Genomic DNA, 6373 nt, shown 5'->3' on the forward strand with positions numbered 1-6373 from the left:
CCTTCTGACATGTATAAAAGGAGTTAGCGCAAATAAACAAGGTGTGTCATTCACAGAACCTGCACTCTGGTGGGCAGTTGATTGAATGCACCCTGAGACTCAGCACGGTGTCTTGTTTTTTCCTCTCTCTTTGGACAAAGAAAACGAACACGCAAGGATGATTGAAGGTTCCATGATCTATTGAACATTGACATTATATTACGTCCTTAAAAGATGGTGACCCTGCGTCGTGATTTGTCCGATAGGAGAGGTTAATTTTGGTCATCAACTACTTGGCCTGGACTCACAAACAGAGCGCTCACAAACTAAGGTAAGCAGAGACCTTTTTAACAAAATTCTGAACATTGACAGTTACCAAATTATTTGTGAGTCCGAGACAAGTAATTTTTTCTAAATCCGTTCCAAACGGAATTAGTTGTGTACCAATTGCTCCATTTGGATATTATGAGAAATGACTGCCAGTTGAATTTTCTTGAGCAAAAAATACATAAAATTAACTTCCATCCATCCATCCATTTTCTGAGCCGCTTCTCCTCACTCGGGTCGTGGGCGTGCTGGAGCCTATCCCAGCTAACATCGGGCAGGAGGCGGGGTACACCCTGAACTGGTTCCCAGCCAATCGCAGGGCACATACAAACAAACAACCATTCGCACTCACATTCACACCTACGGGCAATTTAGTCTCGAATGCGGTTTTGGGATGTGGGAGGAAACCGGAGTACCCGGAGAAAACCCACACGATCAGTGTGTCAGGATGGCCGAGCGGTCTAAGGCGCCAGACTCAAAGATCAGCACCTTCTAAATGGGATTTCTGGTCTCCGAATGGAGGCGTGGGTTCAAATCCCACTTCTGACATCATTTTAAATGCTTTCATTTTGACAATTTTATCCAAATTTACAGAAATGAACTTTTTTTTTTTTTAAATACTTTACAGTACTGTATTCTTTCGACACAAAATGGCTGGTGTCACAAAGATTTTTTGTCACTAGTTTCATTGACAATGAAACAGTTAGACAAGAAATATTTGAAACTTTCATACACGAAATTTCAAAAGCTGGCATATATTTATAATTATGTTGCAAAACATGTTGGTTTTCAACATCTCATGATGGCCGAGCGGTCTAAGGTACCAACCTCAAGGTTCAGCACCATCTAAATGGGATTTCTGGTCTCCGAATAAAGGTGTGGGTTAGAATCCCACTCTTGACATGATTTTAAATGCTGTCATTTTGACAATTTGAATGCAAATGTACAGAAATCCATCGATCCATTTTCCGAGCCGCTTCTCCTCACTTGCGTCGCGGGCATGCTGGAGCCTATCCCAGCTATCTTCGGGCAGGAGGCGGGGTACACCCTGAACTGGTTGCCAGCCAATCGCAGGGCACATACAAACAAACAACCATTCGCACTCACATTCACACCTACGGGCAATTTAGAGTTGTCAATTAACCTACCATACATGTTTTGGGGATGTGGGAGGAAACCTGAGTGCCCGAAGAAATCCCACGTAGGCACGGGGAGAACATGCAAACTCCACTCAGGCGGGGCTGGGGATTGAACCCAGGACCTCAGAACTGTGAGGCAGACGCACTAACCATTCGCTCACCGTGCCGCTAAAATTATCTTGTTTGTGAAATATGGACCATGAGGACCCATACTTCCAACGCATACATTTTGTCCAATGTTTTAGTGAAGTCAATATCAAATAAGTGAATGATTGAAATAAGACCTGGTGAACTATAAAGTTTGTAATACTTATAAAAATATATTCATTTAAACAGTGAAGGTGACTGAATTTGCTTGTATATCAAATCCCTTTCCCCCATTAAAAAGATTTGAAATGTCTTTTATCCATTGGAAACCCTCCAAAAACAAAATGCTCTAACTTAAAGCAAGAAATGGACTTGCTTGCTTGTGGACTCTTGGGATTTTTTTTTTTGTCAAAAAAGGACATTTGAAAGCATTGTTCTATGATTGCTTTGTAATTCCGATTGTCTTTGAATTGAATTTTGATATTGTTGTGAACTTTAAAGGGACATTTGTATTGTCGATTTGAAGTGTCGCTACAGATTTCGCAATGTGATTTTGGTTAATTTCATAAACCTACAATTGCGCTTGAACCAGAAAATTAAGCAAATAATAGGTTTATTATCCAAAATTAGACTAAATGACCGGTCAATAAAATAAAACAGAAATAAAACAGGAAAAAGTGATTGAACTTAAAACCTTTTGTCTCACTCCTTAAGTCAACAAGAAGGTGTAATATAACAGGAAACATTGTTTTAAGGTGCATATGCCAAATGATGTGACTAAAATTATATTTTAACTGTCGTTTTGTCCACTGTCTTGTTTGTTGTTATAAGTAAACTGCCGGCTTCATGTTCAATCTCAGAATCAGAATCAGAATCAGAATCATCTATATTTGCCAAGTATGTCCAAAAAACACACAAGGAATTTGTCTCCGGTAGTTGGAGCCGCTCTCGTACGACAACAGACAGTCAATTGACAGAGAACACTTTTGAGACATAAAGACATTGACATTTTTTTTTTTTTTTTGACAATTGTGCGAAAAGATGCAGTCCTCAAGCACTTAGAGCAGTTCGAATGACTAGTATTGCAATAGTCCGGTGCAATGACCATTGTGCAAAAGGCGCCGAGACTTCAAGGAGTGTATGCGGTTTAAAGTGACGAGTGGTGCGATAATCTGGGACAATGGTGCAAATGTTGCAAATACTCCTCAATCAGTGTGTAAATAGAGCAGATGCTACTCTGGCATGAGTGGCCAGTATTGGTCAACAACAGATACGCAAATAGTGCAGCGTGGCGAGACAACTACAGTGAGTGCACAAGTAATGTATAATTGGTCCCACAGAAATGTGACAACGAACTCAAGTCAAAAAATTGCCAGCATGTTGCAATGGAATTGTAGGTTAGCTGTTTAAGAAGTTGATTGCAAGAGGGAAGAAGCTTTTGGAATGTCTACTAGTTCTAGTTTGCGTTGATCGGTGTCGCCTACCTGAGGGAAGGCGCTGGAAAAGCTGGTGACCGGGATGCGGGGGGTCCGAGAGGATTTTGCACACTCTTGTCTTAGTTCTGGCAGCGTGCAAGTCCTCAAGGGTGGGTACTGACAATCCTTTCAGCAGTTTTGATTGTCCGTTGCAGTCGGAGTTCGTCCTTTTTTGGAGCAGCACCAAACCAGACTGTGATGGAAGAACACAGGACTGATTCGATTACCGCTGTGTAGAAGGGCCTCAGCAGCTCCGGTGGCAGGCCGTGCTTTCTCAGAAGCCGCAGGAAGTATCCTTTTCAAATCTGCAGTAGAAGGTATTCAAGACATTCGCAAGTGTGCTATTGTTCTCAGCTTGGGGGGATCATCGCTTGTAATTAGTCAGCGATTGGAATGCATGCCAGACTGATTTAGAGTCGTTAGCACTAAACTGTTTTTCCAACTTTGCTGCATAGTTCCTCTTTGCAATGTTAATTTCTTTAGTCAGCTGGTTTCTAGCTCGATTACACAGGGCCCTGTCCCCGCTCTGAAATGCGTCCTCCTTAGCTTGGCGAAGCTACTTAAGTTTAGCAGTGAACCACGACTTGTTGTTGAATGTGGGAAATGATTTTGTTGGTACACACACATCTTCACAGAAACTGATATAGGATGTAACAGTGTCCGTATATTCATCCAGGCTGCCAGCTGAATTTTGAAAGACATTCCAGTCTGTGCAGTCTAAGCAGCTTTGAAGTTCCATCTTTGCTTCCTTGGTCCACTTTTTCACTGTTTTCACTGTAGGCCTCGCGCATTTAAGTTCTTGCCTGTACGTCGGTATTAAATGAATGAAGCAGTGATCAGACGAGCCCAGGGCTGCACGAGGTATAGCACGGTATGCGTTTTTTAGCGTAGTGTAGCAGTGGTCTAAAATGTTATTTTCCCTGGTAGGACAGCCGATGTGCTGCTTGTATTTAGGGAGTTTGTGGTTGAGTTTAGCTTTGTTAAAGTCCCCGAGAATAATGAGGGGTGAGTCCGGGTGTTTTTTTTTCAATTTCGTTGACTTGTTCGGCGAGCGTTAGGAGTGCGGCATTCGTGTTAGCTTGAGGCGCAATGTAGACTCCAGCCAGGATGAATGATGCAAACTCACGCGGCGAGTAGAAGGGCTTACAATTCAAAAACAGTGACTCCAAATGCGGGCTGCAGTGTGTGCTGAGCTGCTTCAACTCCGGCACTCTCTTTGCTAGTGTAGTATATATCAATAGTACCACAGTCAGAGTTCCTTTGCGAGGGCCAAATGCTTGGAGATCTGTATTCAAGCCAACCATCTTTTCTTTGAAGTTCTACATCAAAGGACTTCCTTCAACCATTTTTACGTTTATTAGGGTTTTCCTTCTCCGCCAGACAGCAACATGTCCTGGGTTCACAGCAGGCGTCCCGGTCTGCAAAAAGGTCTGTTTTTCATCTTATAAGATAAGGGTAGCGGGTGTGAGCCTAGCTAGAATGTGAGGCGCCAGCAGGCGGGTGTGATTCCCAATATGGTCATGAGGAACGAACATCTTCCGGGTGCAACCAGGGTGTGGGTAAGTCCACGCCCAGAGAATTAAACCTTGATAAACTGAGATACAGGTTTTTTCTGGGCTTTTTTGTTGTTCTGGCTATGTAAGCAGGTGTTATGACACTAAGGCTTGTTCAATAAATCAAATTAGCCCAAACGCCAAGTGTCTCGAAGTCTGCATTCATTCCTGCCCAACGGAAGCCCTGTGGCTTCTCCCGGGTGGCCTCCGACTCGGAACCATCCATCCATCCATCCATTTTCTGAGCCGCTTCTCCTCACTAGGGTCGCGGGCGTGCTGGAGCCTATCCCAGCTGTCATCGGGCAGGAGGCAGGGTACAACCTGAACTGGTTGCCAGCCAATCGCAGGGCACATAGGAACAAACAACCATTCACACTCACACTCACAGTCATGCCTATGGGCAATTTAGAGTCTCCAATTCATGCATGTTTTTGGGATGTTGGAGGAAACCGGAGTGCCCGGAGAAAACCCACGGAGGCACGGGAAGAACATGCAAACTCCACACAGGCGGGGCCGGGGATTGAACCCGGGTCCTCAGAACTGTGAGGCTGACACTCTAACCAGTCGGTCACCGTGCCGCCGACTCGGAACCACAGGCGAAAAAATATAATATCACGAACAGGATTCTTTGCTGCACTGCCGGGCGATGGCGCCGCGGGGCCCCTTCAGATTTCATGCCGGCAAGAAGGTGAGCGTTTCCTCACTGTTTGGATCTGGCAGCCACGCGGCGCTCGCGCGAGTGGCTTGCGTGCGGCATTGAAACGGCTGGTGTGGGTGTGCCTGTGTATCCGTGTTGGTGGAGGTGGTTGAAGGCTTCGTCTAAATTTGTGGATAAGACCACGTGGATCTCTTCCAAAAACATCCCCTCCTATCACTAAATATGAATGTTGTGTTTGTCCAATTACTTGACCATTGATTCTTAGCATCATAGGGTTTTGTGTTGAACCATAATTTCTTTGGTGTTTTATTCTATCCATTATTGCATTATGTTTTTTTAATGCAGCCCTATGGGGGGCACAAGTCAGTGCAAACTGTAGGCCGGTCCCAAGCCCGGATAAATGCAGAGGGTTGCGTCAGGAAGGGCATCCGGCTTAAACCTTGCCAAACAAATATGAGCGTTCATCCAAAGAATTCCATACCGGATCGGTCGTGGCCCGGGTTAACAACGTCCGCCACCGGCGCCGTCAACCTGCAGGGCGCTGTTGGAAATTCAGCTACTGTGGGTCGAAGTCAAAGAAGAAGAAGAAGAAGAAGAGGTGGAAAGCGGGTTCTTCGGCAGAAAGAGAAGAGGAAAACACAGAGCCTAGAACTGAATGTGGGGACTTTGAATGTTGGGACTATGACAGGAAAATCCCGGGAGTTGGTTGACATGATGATTAGGAGAAAGGTTGATATATTGTGTGTCCAGGAGACCAGGTGGAAAGGCAGTAAGGCTAGAAGTTTAGGGGCAGGGTTTAAATTATTTTACCATGGTGTAGATGGGAAGAGAAATGGAGTCGGGGTTATTTTAAAAGAAGAGTTGGCTAAGAATGTCTTGGAGGTGAAAAGAGTATCAGATCGAGTGATGAGGCTGAAATTTGAAATTGAGGGTGTTATGTGTAATGTGATTAGTGGCTATGCCCCACAGGTAGGATGTGACCTAGAGGTGAAAGAGAAATTCTGGAAGGAGCTAGATGATGTAGTTCTGAGCATCCCAGACAGAGAGAGAGTTGTAATTGGTGCAGATTGTAATGGACATGTTGGTGAAGGTAATAAGGGTGATGAAGAAGTGATGGGTAAGTACGGTATCCAGGAAAGGAACTTGGAGGGACAG

General features: G+C 44.5%; 1 non-coding gene across 1 annotated transcript; it reads left to right on the forward strand.

The window, feature by feature from the left end:
• Positions 1 to 748: 748 nt before the first annotated feature.
• trnal-caa (transfer RNA leucine (anticodon CAA)) lies at positions 749 to 855 on the forward strand. Its single transcript has 2 exons — positions 749 to 786; positions 810 to 855. It is a non-coding gene; the product is annotated as a tRNA-Leu (tRNA).
• Positions 856 to 6373: the final 5518 nt, after the last annotated feature.

The sequence above is a fragment of the Phyllopteryx taeniolatus genome, unplaced genomic scaffold, assembly GCF_024500385.1.
Source record: "Phyllopteryx taeniolatus isolate TA_2022b unplaced genomic scaffold, UOR_Ptae_1.2 contig_82, whole genome shotgun sequence".
Classification (NCBI taxonomy): Eukaryota; Metazoa; Chordata; class Actinopteri; order Syngnathiformes; family Syngnathidae; genus Phyllopteryx; species Phyllopteryx taeniolatus.